Source organism: Balaenoptera borealis (genome assembly GCF_965194805.1).
Source record: "Balaenoptera borealis genome assembly, chromosome: 18".
Taxonomy (NCBI): domain Eukaryota; kingdom Metazoa; phylum Chordata; class Mammalia; order Artiodactyla; family Balaenopteridae; genus Balaenoptera; species Balaenoptera borealis.
Genome location: NC_138877.1, coordinates 44,014,634 through 44,033,662, shown reverse-complemented (window position 1 = coordinate 44,033,662; position 19,029 = coordinate 44,014,634).

Sequence of the window (19,029 nt, the reverse complement as noted above, 5' to 3'; positions counted from 1 at the left end):
TGCCTTGAAAGTGGCACTTTCATTGCCATCATAGCCTTTGGACATTTCAATTTTTGCACTTCCTTACTTATGCAACATATGTCACTTTTGACAACTTGGTCCCTCATACAACTTTTCTTTTAGTTTCCGTAACACCACATTCTCTTGGTTTCCTATTACCTTATTTAGGCTCTCTTCTGGTTTTTTTTTTTTTTTTTTTAACCTAAAAACACTATTTTATCCATGTCTCTATGTTCATGTTTATTCAGACAATAAACAAATACTTTTTAACAATTTACTGTATTCCAAGAACTGGGTGTACTTGGTAAATAAAGCTGTCATGTGTTCTGATCTCCCTGAACTTGTACCCTACTGAAGTAGAAAAACAAATCAAATAAGGAAATAAATAAATGTATGAAAACACATTGTGATACAATGATGAAATGATATTGCTATAATGATGGAATAACATAGAACTATTTAGTGCGATCAGAGAAAGCTTTTCTTAATGGTCTAGTGGAAGTGACCTGAAAGATCCAGGTATGGGTTAGTGGTGGTAGAGGACAGAGAACATGATATGGAAAGGAATAGCCTTTGCAAAGGTTCTGAACTGTACTCTTAAAGACATCCAGAATGGGGTGGGCAAGTGTCAGAGTGATGAGACAGGGCTGGTAGAGATAAACAGAGGCCTGACGCTGCAAATGTAGTTCACTCTTCCACTATCATCACATCTTCCTTTCCATCTTTTTGTTGCTGGTCATCAAATCCATAGAGAATCAGTCCAGATTTTAAGAAAGACCTGATCTGGGAATAATATTGAGAGCTTATATGTGTTATTAAAGCCACAAGTCTGGAAGAGATCACAAAATAACGAAAGAATGAGTGTAAAATGAGAAGAGCCTTGGGGTTCACTAACATTTATTGATCTGAAAGATGAGGAGGAGGAACTAGCAAAAGACACTGAGAAGAAGCAAACAGATGCACAGGAGGCAAACCAGTAGAGGGTAGTGTCCCAGAAGCCAAGTGAAAAATGTGCATCAAGGATAAGGATGTGAATAAACATGTAAAATGCTGATGAGAGTTTAGTTAAGAAAAGAAACTTGCCCATTATTTTTAAAGATAAAATGAAGACCATTTGAGCAAAAAGAGAAAAAGGGAGACTTGTGGTCTATCTATCTCTCTATCTATCTATCTATCATCTATCTATCTATCATCTATCATCTATCTATATCTTGTTAAGGCATTTTGTTGTCAAGGGTAGGAGAGAAATGTGCCCATAGATATAGAGGTTAATGGGCTCAAGAAAACAACACTTTTGAAGAGAAAGCTAACATATTCATATTCTCATGTGATGATGTATTAGAGAAAGAAAGATTGATGATATCAATGTAGAAACAGAAGGGACTCTTACTTGAGAGATATTCTAAATGATGAGACCTAGTATACAAGTAGAGGGATAGAAACATGGCTAGTTCATTTAACACATACAAGGCATTTTGAAAATGGCAAATACTAAAAACATGTCAGCTACTATTCTTATATTATATTTATTTTTTTTCAAGATTAAGATTGGATGGGGCAAAGCTCCCCATTTTGAGAAAGAGAGTGACAAAGAAAATAACAGACCATACAGTGCTACCCAACATCAGTAGGACTCTATGATGCAGTCCCCTGATGACCACGTATGTCCAGATGCATATATAGGCAGGGAGTTTCTAAAAAATCCATTTATAAGTAATTTCAGAGCTGTTGTGCTCATGAGATCAGTAAACTATACTAATCATAGTGTCACCAAAAACACTCATGATAAAGGCAGTTTCAGCTTAGCTGTTCATGCTGAATTTGTGCCTCTAATTATACCAGGCTAGCTGGTATAAGAAAAGAGTGGAGAGAGGTTGAAGTGTAATATTTTTCCTTAGATTTAGATAAAATCCTTATTTTTAGTTACTGCAAACTAAATAGAAAATTGAAACACACCTCGAAAGTCCATATGTGTTTAATTTTAAGTCTAAGAATCTCTTTTTTTCTTCCTAGTATTTTGAAACTGGGGCATGCTGTGAACTTCTAGTTTTTCCAGTATCTTTATGTTAACCACACTTGATTTAAAAACCCTAAAACTATTTCCTGAATATTTAGTAGTTTTTTTGTCTAAATGCAGGAAAAAAAAAAAAAAAAAAGGACATTTTCTAGACGTAGTTATAACACCAGCACCAGTTTTGTATTTAATTAGAATGTATGCTTCTAAAGGATGATTCTTTCCTGGTTAAGTCATAAAATAAAAACTATTTTGTCATATTATGTGTTCCAAACTAGGGAGATCTAAAGGAAGTAAAAGAAATAATTCCTGATTTTAATGATTTTACTATCTAATTAAGAAGATAAAATACTTTACATACAATTATAAAAACCCACAAGTCAGTTTATAATTAGATTCTAACAGAGGTAGAATCTATATCAGAGGTTTAAGTGCTATGGGGATTAAGACACAAGAGAGCCAGAGCAACCACAGAAGGGCAGCTAGGGGCATGGGAAAAGACCCCGGCCTCTTCTGTACAGCCAGAGTAGATTTATACAAGAATAAGTATTAAATTAGATTGTATTTGTCTTATCTAGATAAGATAAAGCCATGAACAAAGCCAAATATATATTTACTTTCCCAATTGTTACCAAACTGCTTTGCCAAGTTACTATTACAGCCAATATTTGAAGATAATCTATATTTATGAAGATTATAAATATAAAAAAAATCAATAAAATCATTCAATAAAAATTATAGGTATAAAACTGCTAACTACCACGAGCAAAGGATAAACTATAAATATATAATTCATTTTAAACTATTCATACCATGAATTTTTGAAATTAAGGTCCAAATTTATTTTTTAAACTGCCTTATTTAAATGTGTAGAAGACACTTTATAATATATATTCAAAATATATCAGTTAATGTAACTTTTTAAAAGAGTTTTTAAAATGTCCCTAGTACATGGTCACTGGGCCAAGAATTGGAAAATCTAAATTTTCAGGTAGATAATCTGCTTGACAATGGCTAAATCACTCAGCCTTTCTGTATTTTTTTCTTATGAAATGATATTAATGACATATACATTTGAGGTGGCAAACCTGTCGTAAAAATCCTAGAGAGGACATTTGTAAATCTTTGTAGCACACATGTACTATTCACTGAGTTTGTTTTAGTTATCCATTTTTTAAATTCCCACTGCAGATTTTTTCCTTCTTAATTATAATAATTAACCTATATTTGGAATTTAATGTATGTCAGGCTGTTTGAGAGCTTCATGTGTGTTATTTTCAGAAATTTAGTTATCTATTATTATCCTCATTTTTCCTACTATTATTTGCACTTTGTAGACAAGGGAACTGGTGCATGACCTTTAGGTAATTTTCCCAGATTAGACGGGAAGTATGTGCCAAGGCAGGATTTGACCCCAACCTCTTTAACTATAATACTTGAATATGGAATCATTGTGCCCTAGGGCTTCCCAGGATTCTGCACCTGTAATATCCATATTTTTATTGAATTAAATAGAATTAAGTATAAACTCATTTTTTGCAATGGAATTTGATAACATTTAGGTTAAAGCTCTTCAAATGATTTGTTGAGTAATTTTAATTATTTTATATAAGGTTTTTCAAATTATAAAAGGGATAAATTGTTATTTCAATACTTGACAACCTAATAACAAGTCGAATAATGACAGAGCTAACCACTCATCTCTGGTCCAACTTATCTTACCTGGCGGTACCTCATGTTTTTAGCCTGAGTGTATCCTTGCTAATGCAAATATATACAATCATGATATTCATCAGTTGGGTATTTGTTATTTTTTATTTCTCATTTTATTGAGATAAAACCACTATTTATACAATCTGCTTTGTTAAATACCCTTTAGAGGCAATAGATTTATATCTAAATTTATTTTCCTCAGATTCCTTCATTTAGACACATAGTTGTATAAATATTAACTATTATTTATATTATTTACATAATATTTCTGGATTTATACACACATATACAATTATACATTGAAAGTATCATATCATGCATATTTTCTTTCAAAAGGCACTTTTTCCCTCTGTAATTGCCATTTATTCAACCTTTTTTGTTCTCAAAATGCATTACAACCCACATTAGCACTAAGTGTACCCTCCTTCCACTTTTTAGTCATTTTTCTTATATGGGTATTTTGTATGTATACATTTTTGTAATACCTTTAAACATATATTGACATAAACATAGTCACATACATATATATTAAAGCAGAATGTTATTGGTCATTAATTACATTCTAGATATGAAATATACATGGCACAAAATTATTATCTTATTTTTTTCCAGCTTAATAATATATCATAAAAAATCCTTTGAAGTTAATTGGTATATTTCTACTAATTCTTTTTAATGGTTGCATAATATCCCATTGGGTAGATGTACTGTACTTTTTCAATCTTTCTTCTATAGATGGATTTACCGGGATCCCAAAGAAATAGTGTTGCAATAAATACATTTTATTTACATCCTTAGATATTTGTATTTTTTTAATTCTTTGTGATAAATCCCCAAGTGCAAGACTGCTGGGAAAGAAGATAGGTATGTGTGTCTTATTTTTAAGTGACCTTGACAGATTGCCTTGCAGAAATGCCACAAGTTATCTAGCCATCAGCAATGCGTAAGGCACTTAATCTTGACTCTCCAACAACAGTAAGACATTTTATACTTTAAAATTTTTCCAGGTCGGAATTTTACTAAGATCTGCCAAGATTTGTGTCTTTTTCTCATCAATTCCTTCTAGCATGAGATGAACACTTTCAACCTGCAGACTCGTCTTTCTTCAGCTCCAGGGTACCTCATTTTCTTCTACTATTTGCAGAGTATTTGTCTCTTTGTAATCGATTTCCTTGTCTACTGATGGAATTGCTTATATATATATATATGTGTGTGTGTGTGTGTGTGTGTTAAGCCTTTCGGTTTATCACTTACCTTTTCAAATGTCACGGTTTTCATTTTATCTGTGACTGTAAATATTTTTACCACTTTTTTCTCCAGCCCACTAATTTAAGTCTTGCTAGTGAACCATTTTAGTGCACTGGTCTTAAATATTATGAGTGCTTTTTTCTTCATTTGTTCAAGTTCTCCCCTGGAGAAGGCACCGGGGACTCCATTTTCTTAGAGATCTCTTCTAATTCTTATTCTTCTTTAACTCTCTAGCTACAGGATCCTATTGCAATGTTATGATTTACTTTATGAAAGTGTTAAAGTATATTGAAAATTATAAAGTCAAATACAATGACTAACTGCACCAAAATTACACAGTTTCAAGTATTTGTCATGTTTATTTCAGATCTTGGTTTTCTTTTTAAAAATAGAATAAATATTCTACCATGTGTACTTGTTCCCAGTCTAAGCATCATCTTTTGTCCTAAAGCACTGGTAAAAACATTTCTAAATTTGATGTTTATCATTTATATATGTTGTGGAATAATTTTATTAAACAACTACTGATCATAAACAGTATACTGTCTTGTTTGGCTTATTTTTTTATCGTGTGTGTGTATTTGCAAATGTGAGTGTATTATCACACGGTACACATCATAGCCAAACATTTTTTGGAAGGTGAGATTTATATATGTTAATGCATGTCATTCCACTTTCAGTAATTTCAACCTTTTCACCATAATACTGTACAAATTTAGATTGCTTCCAACGTATGCTAATATAAATGTATTTGTAATGAACGTTTTCTAAATGTTTCCTTAGGTACATCTATGAGAGAGCCACCAGGAGATTATTCCTAAAAGGGCAATTGTTGGATTATAGAATATGGACAATTTCAACTTTATTAGATATCGCTGGCCAAATTGCACTTTAAAGTAGTTATACCAAAATATACTCTGACCAGCAGTGTGTGAGAATGCCTACTGTTCCATCTCACTGACAGCAATTCTTGTTTCCAGACAAATTTTTGCAAGTCTGATATTTGTAAAATGTTATTGCATATGAATTTCAATTGGGATTTTTCTGATTACTAGTGAGCTTGAGCATGTCTTCCTATGACTTATGACTATTTGGGTAGTTTTATCCTTTGTAAATCCCTCATGCAATTCAATTTACATATATGTGTGTGCTGAAGTATCTATATTTCAATTTGTGAAAATATATATCTATGTTACCATACCTTTATTCGCTTTTGACAGATTTTTTTTATCTTTCTACAATGTTTTTCTCTTATATTTTAGATGTGTACATTATAAACAATTGTTTATACAATAGGACAATCAATATTTTAACATGTTGCTTGTGAATAATTTGTTGTTGCTTGTGAATATGGTACTCCTTAGTTATTCATACTTACAACTTCAGGTCCTCTAAATAAAGCCAATCTGGTTTCAGATAAGTTGCTTATGACTATGTTTTTCAGTCCCATGTTTACTACCAGCCCGTGATAGTTACATTTTTTTAAACTTCACTTATTTATTTAAAATAATATTTATGATAACTTATCTTCCATTGTACACATTTTTAGTGGGGATTTTTTTTTTCCTTTTTAAAATTCTCTATATTACCAGGATCAGGAGTGTATTACTTGTTGATGTGAGTTCATAGGAGTTCAGAATCACCTGCTAGGGGACCCAGAAAACACTTCAGATATAGTCTAAGCCCACTGGTCATTTATTTCAGCAGGGAAGTTGTCAGTTCTTTATGAAGATACAGGATAAGGTGTACTTACTCACCAATCTCTTAAATTTCTCATCTGTTTGGGGTATTTGTTTTGGTCTTTGAGGTTCAAAGGGACTTGGTCCACGCATATATGTTTCCATTTATCTTTCTTGGATCGGGGATCAGAATAAGCCAAACTCTTTCTAAGATATGTTGTTAAAATACCTGCCCCAGGAATTCCCCAAGCAGGATACCAGATTCCTGTTTTATGTGGAAGAAAGACAGACAACAACATTCTAGTTATCTCTTTCCATCACTTATTTATTCCCTGGAAATCGTGCCTACTTGACTTACAGGCACCGGATGGATTAAACTGCCGTCATCATAGAAATCTCTATAAGCCTTCATTTTAATGTGACATATTAGACATGTGAGAATTGTTTTACAAATTATATGAATTCTGACATGAGATATTAATTGAATTGTTGTCTTCTCAACTATTATAAGACATATGTAAAAGGTACTATGATACGCATGACAATTGAAATTTAAAATTCCCTAAGTAACTGTACAGAATACAATAACATGGTAAAATAATTTTTGATCCTTTGATGTGAGTGAGAATTAAGTGATCAGGACTCAAACAAATACCTAAAGAGTCAGAATTGGGATTTGATAAAAATGAAAGAATTTAACTACATAGCTAAGTTAGAGTAATTTACAACATGGTTGGGAAAATTCAGCTTTACCCAAGTTTGCACAAGCACAGGCTACAATGCAGCATGACTTTTGAACCCCTTGAGTTTAAATCTTGGCTTGTGACATTGAGAACTCAAGAAAATAACATTCCCAACCCTAGTATACTGTATGTAAAGTGAGCGTAATAGTACGTACTTGCCCTGTCAAAGGCACTATTTATCTAACACCACATAGAGCATAGTGTCTGACCTCTGCTAAGAATTCAATAAATGATAGCTAACTCAACCCTGAATCATCAATAAACATTTAACCTTAAAAATTATTTTTTCAAATGTAAAAGTTATTTTTATACACTTTTGATTTGAAAAAAAATATAAAACTGTGATTTAATGCAGTACACTTTTAGCAGCTTAAAATAAGTTGATCTTATTCTTCCTCTCATTTGTGGTATTATATGCAAGGGAATAAGATGTAAACAATATATATCCCATATATACAATTATTCCCATGAAATTAAACATAACAAACATGTGAGCAAATGATGATAAATAGATTTAACTCTTACTAACAAATATTGGCAGATTATCACAAATGAAGACATTTTAAGGAAAGTGTAACAGTTAAAATAATCAAATAGTACTTCTATTTCATATCATCCTTAGTACATTGTACATGAAAAAGAAAGATCCTAGGGAAGTCCCTATTGTAGTAAAAAAAAGAATAAGAGAAATAAAATTGTTTACTGTGAATACTAAACTCTCACAAATATTGGCTTCAACTCCATTCACTGCATGCACTAATTAGTTTTTATGTCTGTGTTACAGAAAGAAAGAATTTTTCCTGTTAAATGAACATAAAACTTTTATTTCATGTGTTCATAAAAAGTATTGAAAGACCTCTTTTTCCTGTATTATCCACCTTATTAGGTTTATTTTATGCAATACGATATACTCCTGAATAGAACTTAATAATTTACGGATCGTTTACCAAACCACCTGGGATTCAAAAAGTTAAAACATTTTTGTCTAAGTTTTAATGGGAAATAATATGAACTTTTGAAAATGTATCTAGAGAATCCAACCAGAAATAAAAGAGTAAGTAAATAACTGCATACAGAAAATTGTGCTAACAAAGAGAGCATTAACTCTAACCTCCAAATGTAGGTGTCTACTTTTCTTCACCTCTTCTTAAAATTAAGGTAAACTTTAAACATTTACTTAAATAAAAATGATTATTATTCTAGTATTAACAACTCATTCTAAATATTTTGACAAATATCCATTCAGAAATGATTATTTGTCATAGTTACAAATAAAGTTTTCATTTATTTAAATTTTTGAAATCAACATTGAATATATATTATAGGCATTGAAAATGCTCTAATTCTCACTTGAATAAGATTCCCCTAATGGAAAACCCATGCTTTATTTTTAACATACTTCATGCTATCTAACAGTGGTGGGAACATGGAAGACATACAGAATGACACATGGAGAAATGATACAAGTACTTTAAAAAACTTTCAAACACGTAACTGAAATATTTAAATAAATGATGCAAGATGAGAGAGGATGATGCTTGGCAGCTAGAAATGTATGAAATAATGAAGAAAATCATTACCACAAAGAGAAGTTTAAAAATCAAGATAAATAGCATGCCTGAGTAATGTGCGGTCTTGTTATTGTGTATTTTCTTATCTGGTAAGCACTAATTTGGCAAATGGGCTCTCCTTGTTGATGATTCATTTTGTGATAGAACCATAAATTGAACCACAGACCTTAGGAGCATAAATAAGGACTAAGTTCTCTTCAACAGAGTCATAAATATTTAACATATATTTACTGCTGGCTTCACAAATGAACACTGATTGGTAATTAAATAAGAATACAAGGAGAAAAGAATAAAAGGTAACACTGATACACTTTTTGAGCCAAATGGAATAAAATGTATATTGTAAAAATGTTGTTACACTCCAAAACATTAAACTAAACCAATTATATTTTAAAGTAGCTCCTGAGAATTTCTCTCTTATTTATTTATTTATTTTTACTATAGAAGCTCCATGAAACCTTTTCATTTAAAAAAGGATTTGAAATTTGTAGAACAGACTGACATTTTAAAAAGATCCAGAAAACTACAGAATGAGGAAAAGAAAAAGAAATAAAAAGAGAACATTGACTGGAACTGTAATGACACCCATGATATAGTAACACACCTACATTTATTTTTCATAGAATAAAATGGTTCATTAGCCAAAAAAAAAAATAGAAAAGAAAAGAGAACAAATGTAAGCAGGAGGAAGAAAGTACATTTAAGGATAAGGCAAAACATTGAAGGAATGCAATTGTTGCAGGATTAATGTATAATACTTGTATAAAGGATACAAATTTCTTTGATAATGTTAGAAAAAGCAAAATTGAGCTTGTTCATAATGATTTACCTAAAGAAAGTGAAACAATTAGGAAAAATAGTCAGTAGGTTCCAAATTGGTTAATAAAGTACCTCAGTTAAGAAAGCAGTTGTACGTCATCCTATCTTAACACTATGAAATATGGTTACACCAAAGTTAAAATAACTAGATATGTAAATTAATAATATGTTATATATAAAGTTTTTAAGATTCTAGCATACATCAGGTAATGGACTTTTAAGATAAAATGTATCTTTCTTTTCTTTTCTTTATTTATTTGGCTGTACCATGTGGCTTGTGGGATCTTAATTCCCCCACCAGGGATCAAACCTGGGCCCTGGCAGCAAAAGCACCAAGTCCTAACCACTGAACCACCAGGAAATTCCCATATTTTTTTCAAATTTTAAATTCACAAAATCTATCTATATACATTTTTGGTTAATTTTGAAAGTTTTATTACTATCCATTAATAATAAAAAGGGGGCTTTTATTGCGATTTCAGAACATTTGTATTCCAAGGGAGTCTATTTTAAAAACCACCGATATAAATTATAATCCTGCAAATCTAAAAGTTCTTAAATAACAAATTGCCAACATTTTCTTATAAATCTGGGAAAGAATACAAATTACTCACATAAAATTATTAATATCATTCTTTCTCATACTTTTAAAAATTATACTTAATCAGATTTTATCCAAAATAGTTAGAATTTGATTGTATGTTTACTGGGCCTACAGTAAAACTAAGAAACACCTTGTCAGGCAAGACTAAAAAGGACATTAATTACCTCCTTGTAGAAGGAACTTAAATTTTAAAATATTATTTTCTTATATGCAGTCATTATTCTTTCACTCCTTCATTTCCTTACTTTCATATTCTAGCCCTCACTTCCCTTTGCAACACATATGTACATATACACACAAATCCATACTTTTACTTTCACTAAAACATAGTTCTCTTTTGAAAGCCATGGAGGATCACACAACTATTAGAGTTAAACTGAATCTTACCAGGGCTGCATTCCACCCTTGACCCAGCTCAATTCCTGTTTTATTAAGGTGAGTAGGCGTTACATTCTCTGAAAGCAGGGGGATAATTGGATCCTCACTGGAGAAAGATAATAACATGAAGAGCCTCCTAAAATCAGAGATAATGGGAAAAACTCTTAAAGTAGTCAGAGAAAAGTAACCTATTACTTTAAAAGAGCTACAAAAGAGATTGCCAGCTCACTTTTCCATAATGCCCTGTAAAATCCGTTTTTTGTATTATATTTGAATTTTGTACCAGCTTTATTGAAATGCAAAAAGCATGTGAATGTTGTTGACAATGCATTTTTTTTTTTTTTGCTATTAAACTGATTATAAAACAAGAGAAGATTTACTTTAGGTAAAATAAAAATGTATTATAAATCTTTGCCATTTGCCTCTCCTGATTAACCACCTACATCTGTTCAACTCATCTTTTTGATTAAGAATCTACCATTGCTCAAAAGATAAACTCGGGCTTCCCTGGTGGTGCAGTGGTTGAGAATCTGCCTGCCAGTTCAGAGGACACGGGTTCGAGCCCTGGTCTGGGAGGATCCCACGTGCCGTGGAGCGGCTGGGCCCGTGAGCCACAGCTACTGAGCCTGCGCGTCTGGAGCCTGTGCTCTGCAGCGGGAGAGGCCGCGATAGTGAGAGGCCCGCGCACCGCAATGAGGAGTGGCCCCCGCTTGCCACAACTGGAGAAGGCCCTCGCACAGAAACGAAGACCCAACACAGCCAAAAATAAATAAATTAATTAATTAATTAAAAAATAAATAAATAAATAAAAGGCCACAATAGCTGAAGATATGGGTTCAAGAAGAAGATTAATGTGAAATTAGGTCAGAGAGGTAGGCAGGGACCAGACCGTGTAGTTTAAAAAAAAAAAAAAAAGATAAACTCTTCAGGTTAACACCCCATGTTTTCTGTCTTCACAGAAATCATGGCTTTATAACTGAATATATGTTTCTAGGTCTACCTGAGTATTCCTAATCATTTAAGTGAATATAATTTATAACTATCCTTGGGAAATTTGTATTTTTAGTGTGTATCATACTACATAGAAACCATATATATTCAGTCGTATTGAATTATTTTGTTTAAAAATCCAACCAAAACACATGCATATGTGTGTATGAGCACATGCACACAGACACACATGAAAGGCAAAAGAAGCACTGAATCAAGAGTCAGAAGAACAAAGTTCTATTTCTCACTCTGCCTCTAAATCTCTGCATGACATAGTAGATGGAGAAACATCTGATTTGCTTTCCCTGGAATTTGTTTCTTTCAAATATTACAGAGGAAGGAGGAGTTGACCGTTAATGTTTATTTGGTTTAGTTTAGTTTTGTTTTCCAGCTCATGTGGGCTATTTTTAGCAGACTACAAATTCAAAAGCTAAGATATAATAGGAGTGTTTTGTGTTGAAATAGGTAATATCAGTAATCAATGCATTTTTAGAAAAGTTCAGTTTACTTCCTCCTATGTATTTAACTGGAAGAACAAAGGACAATACATTGCCTCTTTAAAAATGCACAAGGATGTAGAAAGATTTATTAAAGACTATTTCTAATGAAAATTGCAGTGGATCAAATTCCATTAGAGTTTTAGTTCGATTTTTATCTAAGGTGACAATGAGCTGATCTTATGATCTCATCGCTGGAGAAGCTAGGCTGGAGAAAACCTCAAGGTCATTCCTTTCAAGTAAGATATGTGATAACACTGTTTCCTGATGAAGAAGAATGAGCAACTGTGAACTTTTTTGGTGTATACTTTCTTGCACCACAGTAAGACATAATGTGAAAGTAGTCATATAGATATAATTTATGCATGTGTTAATAATGATCAGCCTTTTTCATGCTTTAACCTTGAGCTATAACTAAGATATTTCAAACATAATTTTGCTGGGAAATAGGCATATAAATTACAATTTTAAAGTGGGGTTCTAAACTCTTGTATTATTTATGCCACCTCTGAAATAATGTTTTCTTACCCAATTTATAACACAGATAAAAATATATTTTTTAATTTATGTTTATTTAGAATTTACATTTTATTAAAGCTTGTGTCATAAGTTGGCAGAATTGACTGTGCTTCTGTGACATTTGGATGGCTCCAGAAAATATGTCCTGCACCCAAATACGCCCCTTTTATCTGCTTATTGAATATCTTTCACTCTGCAATTAGGGAGAAATGTTAAAATATGTTACTGGAAGAGATGGCACCCTGCCTAAAAGTCAGGTTTTCTAATACATAATTATCAATATTAAAATTGGGGAAGCAAAGGTTTGTAAAGTCTATAATCAACAGTATTATATTGTTTGCTCTCTTACTCCCTCTCAGTTCTGTCTCTAACCCCTCTTCTTCTATATGTCTTCTTTCCTTTTTTCTTTTTCTTTATTTTTTATATTTCTCTGTAACCACTCTATTCCTCTTCACTAGTTAGTATCAAATGTCCTAATTTTGAATGCCCAAATAACAATTTAAAGTTACTATCAACTCCTCCAGATAAAGACCAACAGGCATGCACTTGTAGTTGGACATGTTGGGTTTGATGATTGTTACAAGAGTAAGTAAACACACCATGAGAAGTCTCAGTATGAAGGTGTTAGAAAAAACCTATCAGAGAACTTGAGCTTATGTTAGGTCAATTTAAGGTGAGTTTAAAGAAGTGGGATTGTGCTTTAATTGCATGTTTTCAGAGAGCAGAAGTAATTGATTCTTACTAGTCTCATCTAGATGGAAGGAAGACTGGACAGAAGCAAAACAGTAATTAGTAAAGAAGTATCAGTCACTTCATTAGCCAGGATAGGGGTATGTCTGGTCATTTTGTGGTTTAGACATTATTCATATTTTGTTGGTTTACTCAAGATTACCAAGTGGTCTTGTTTTCTTTGACTCTGTCATGGTCACATAATGATATCATCTGATGTTGATATTCTGTGAAATTGCTTATTTTTGACTGAAGAACACCATAGTCCAGCTGAGAGTACCAGACCAGCTCCTAGCTTTCAAGGGATGTTTTTCTCTTTATCTTTACCAAGTTGTGAATCTCAAGCAGTCCTTCCCTCCTGACAGTCTACTGGTTAAACTCCTGTACTCTTGAACCAGACTGCTGGGTTTGGTGGACTATTGAATCTGTCATTTATGAATCATATTGTAGAATACTTAATTAATTATCTGTACTTTATCTCCTTCCACTGAAAACTGGACATAATAGTCTCTCCCTCATAGTAAGGGTTAAATTGGTTAATACATGTGAAAAAGTGGTTAGAATAGTGCTTCACATATAGTCATGCTATGAAAATGATAGCTAGTATTATTTCATCAGTTTTCCTCTCCACAGGCAAGTACTGACACTCCCAAAGTCATGTTCATATCATAGTTAAATCCTTTGTGCTAACACTATTATCTCTACCAGCTGTTTGTGCGCCCTGTCCCAGATGCTTCAAAGCCCTCAAGTAATAGTTTAAATCTATCTGTGTCCTGGTTCCGGCAGGTGGCTCTCTTTCCTCACAGATTCACCACTTCCCTGAACTCTACCATCTCCTTAACAGTGGTCACTATCTTGACCCACAATGGCTGGCAGGCATCTACAACTGAGGACAAGTGCCATTAACTCCCACCAATCACACATGGGTCCCATTGTTCCTCCATAATCGCTAACATTTTCCTTTCACTGATTGGAATGTTAATACACTATGTAAAATTTACATTATAGAGTTACAACAGTTCAGGACTGCTCTAAATGTAAGAAGTAGATATTTATCTTACATTTATGGCAGGATAATTTTGGAGGATATTCATTTTGCAACAGCTTATGTATTTTTTTCTTGGTTTTCTTTTGCTAGGTTGAGAAGCTTTGTAATTTCCTACTTTGGTGGCATTAGTAAAGTGAGAAGCAGCTGCAACATTTGGTTAAGAACTCTTCCCCTCTATGGTTAAAACCTAAACTGACTGATTTGATTATGCAGGTGATGGTGTGGAGGAAAAGAAGATGAAGAGTACCCCTGATGCACTTCATAATGCAGAGGAATGGTCTCATGAAGTGAGAGACAGAGAAATATCTGTTGATTCTTTGACCAATGGGAACACATAACAATATTCTAGGAAAGTGTGCCAAGGAGGTGGTATGTACCATCTTTAACAAAGATTCTTGGGTACCACACACAACATGGAAGAAGAAGCAGAATTTTTAGACCTAAAAGGACTGAGACAAAGGGCATCTCAGTCATAAGCACTAGAATTTAAGCCACTAAAGTGTAAGCCCCATTTGGGTAGGCCCTTCACTTTCTTGTTGAGTGAGCATTATATGCTCAAAAGGAAAACAGTTCCCATAACTTCTTCTAGTAAATATTAGATAAATGTTTAAGTCAATAAATTAATGAATGATTGATCAGATCTCCAGAATTTTTGTACAGATTGACCGGAGGTAGGGGAGAGCACTTGTAGAATGGCAGGATGACTATCCAATTAGGAATCTGGTTCATTAAAACACACACACACACACACACACACACACACACACACACACACACACAAACAAGAAATTCATTATTTCATGGCTGCCTTGGAATCAGGGTTAGAAACTAATCCACCAGAGAATTGTGTGTGTGTATGTGTGTGTATGTGTTCTCCCCAGAACAATAACAACAAAATGATGCACATATTAAAATCCTCCCTGATTTTAAATTATATATCCCCAAACAAAACGACAATAACAGCTAGAGCACTGGTACTATTACAATTTCAACTCTCAGTGCATTTTACTACAGTTGTATTCTTTGCTGTAAGTTATAATGTACAGTCATTAACTCTGTCATAAAGATAAGGTCTATTTCTTCTTTTTAATTTTAGTTTGTGACAGGCTGACTAATGGCATTTTCCTGATTAGGTAATGCTTTCTTACACCTCTGTGCCTTTGCACATGCTACTCCCTAAGCTTAAATGCCTTCTTGCCATCTGTACCTGGCTAACTTCCAATTCACAGTTCATGATTTTGCTTAGGCATTCTATACTCCAAGAAGCTTTTCTTAGAAAATAATTTTCAGTAGAAGATAGAGGCTGGGAACACATTGGTGAGTGCTGAAGCTAGATGTGATGAAGAAAAAGGAACAGAAAAGAGGGATTAAACATAATTATTAAAATGTTTTATTCTCAATTTTGCCCAGACTGATCTACATTCAATGTAAACATTTTTAAATTGTATAGTATATTTTAATTCATATTTAACAACATAATTTAAATATGTTCACTGATATTATATCTAGATGTTAATGTCCAGATCTCACTTCTTGACAAATTGTAAAAGGTATACATTTTTAAAGTAATTGTTAAAAATGTCCTGAGAATGTGAGAGTTACAGAGGAAATTGTTTATCTATCTCTATCTCTCTCTATATATAGTCAGATTATTACATTAAAAAATCAAATAAAAAATTATAATTGAGGAATAGCACCAAAGAGATCACAGAATTTTAGCATCCTTTGCCACCACTTTATATTTAGTGTTATCTTCTATGAACTCCTTTATTTTGTTTTTCAAAATAATTAAACTATCAGTAAAATTTAACATTTGATAAACTTCCTATGATTTGTTAGTATTAACTCTTTCCAGCTAGTTGAAAACACTTTACTATAGAAATGGTGTTTATAATGTGCTATCACTGTAGATTAACATACATGTATACACCAATAATTATCTATTTATTCAAATGAGTGATGATATTTTTATTGGGGTAGATATTGTTAAAAAGTATTGCAGCAGTATTTCACAGCATAATTATTGACTTTCTCTTTGAATGCATTTTCAATCCTTACTTCGTTATGCAGACTATCATTAACCACAGGGTGAATTTATTTAAAAAGAGAAATCAGGATTCTCCCAATCTGAACATTAAAAGGAAGTGTAAAGTCATTCAAATCTGAGATCCACAATGACCAATCAAGATCAAGTAGTAAAGTGAAGTTAAGTCAGACAGAGAAAGACAAATACCATATGATATCACTTATATGTGGAATCTAAAATGAGACACAAATGAACTTATCTACAAAACAGAAAGACTCACAGACAGAGAATAGACTAGCGGTTGCCAAGAGGGGGTGTCAGGGAGGGATGGATTGGGAGTTTGGGGTTATCAGATGCAACTAGTACATATAGAATGGGTAAACAACCAAGTCCTATTGTATAGCACAGGGAACTATATTCAATATCCTGTGATACACCATAATGGAAAAGAATATAAGAAAGAATGTATGCATATATACACTACTATGTATAAAATAGATAACTAATGAGAACCTACTGTATAGCACAGGAAACTCTACTCGGTGCTCTGTGGTGACTTAAGTGGGAAGGAAATCCAGAAGAGAGGGGATATATGTATACACATGGCTGATTCACTTCGCTATACAGCAGAAACTGACACAGCAGTGTAAAGCAGCTATACTCCAATTTTTAAAAAACCAGTTGTATAAAAAAAAGAGAATATATGCACATGTATAACTGAATCACTTTGCTGTACAGTAGAAATTAATACAACATTGTAAATCAACTGTACTTCAATTAAAAAAATAAAAAAAAGATCAAGTAGAAGATTCTTTGGTTACTGTCTATAGGTAGTCCCATATCATAAGGGTCACCAAATTCAGGTTTTAAGTAGTGGCCAGTGTTAATGTTTAATATCATGAATCAACTAGTATGGACCATGGTAAACATTCTGGATATTTCTGTGAAGGTGATTTTTGGAAGGCATAAGTTACCCTTTATGGTAATGTGGGTGGACTCATCCAATCAGTTGAAGGCCTTCATAGGAAATTACTGATCTCCTCCAAACAAGAAAGAATTCTGCCAGCAGACGGGGTTTGGACTTGAACTGCAGCTCTTCCTTAAGCTCTCAGCCTGCTGGTCTACCCCATGTAATTGGTTGATTGATTGATTTGGACATGTCAAGCTTCTGCATTTGTGTGAGCTAATTACCTAAAATAAATATATTTATCTTACTCCTTGTCTCTCTTTCTGTATCTGTGTATTTGTGTTTTCAGATGGCTGGCTAAGAGTTGGAGCAATGGGGCACAGAATATTAGGCAGAGGAGAAAAGAAAATACAGGGAGTTGAATATTTTCAAAATCTCAATACCCAAATTGAACTACAGTTATCAAATAATAGAGTGTTACCTCTGGCTACAAAAGCCTACTAACTTATGTGATATAGTTTAAACTGTAGCCTGGGAAACAAACCAGTATAATTATTACTGCATTTCTATGGAAACACTAATTTTCTCTTCCCAGAAAAAACATTAAAAGAAATCTTTAGGAATTCAGTCTGTTTGTCAATTGGGAATTCATGAATAATTTTAGATTTGTGTAAGGATAATATGCATTCATTACCTCAAGTTGAGAATTGTGCATATTTTATTTAAACTTTTCTGCATTTGAACTAAAGTTGTATAACTTCTTCACATTCATTCTTGATTATGTACTCTCTATCAAAGTTTATTAAATATACAACATACTCCATGTTCATTACATTGCTCTTTGCACAAACAAAAACAAAAGGTGAAAACATACAAAACACTAACTCAAAGTTAAACAGTAGCTGAACTTGCAAAAAGTAAACCAGCATGGAAACGTTTATAGAAAATAGAGTTTAGCCCTATATTGTAATTTAGAGAAGCTAAGGTTTTTTGCCATCAGTCTATACTATTGACAGAAAAATATTCAGGAATTAGAAATTTTAGAAGCTGTTTCATTTTAAAATCAGCTTCTTAAATTCAGAATGATTATCCAAGCAAAAGATTTATATGCACCAATAAGATAATGGACAGTGTCAGAAATTCTATGACTTCATGGTAAGCTCATTCATGGTTGACTGGAAGTTATTATTTTTATTGTGACGTGACATGGTACTACCTAGATTTTTTTTTCAAATTAATTATCTTGGAAAAAACATATTTGAATTAATGTGAAATATTGGAAAATATATCAGGGTGCAACTGGAGGCAGAGAAATAAATTAGAATGAAATTGCCTATTGACTATCTCTGGGAGATAGCACAGGCTAAAAAGGGCACAAAGGACTATGCCTATGTCAACTTCTAACTCATTTTACTCCAAGAATTATAATTTTAAAATAAATAAATAAATTAGAGGATTAGCTAGACTTACACAATATCATGTATGTTAGCATAACTATTTTCAGTAAACTCCGGGTATTCTAAGAAAGGTGTCTGAGAAGGAAA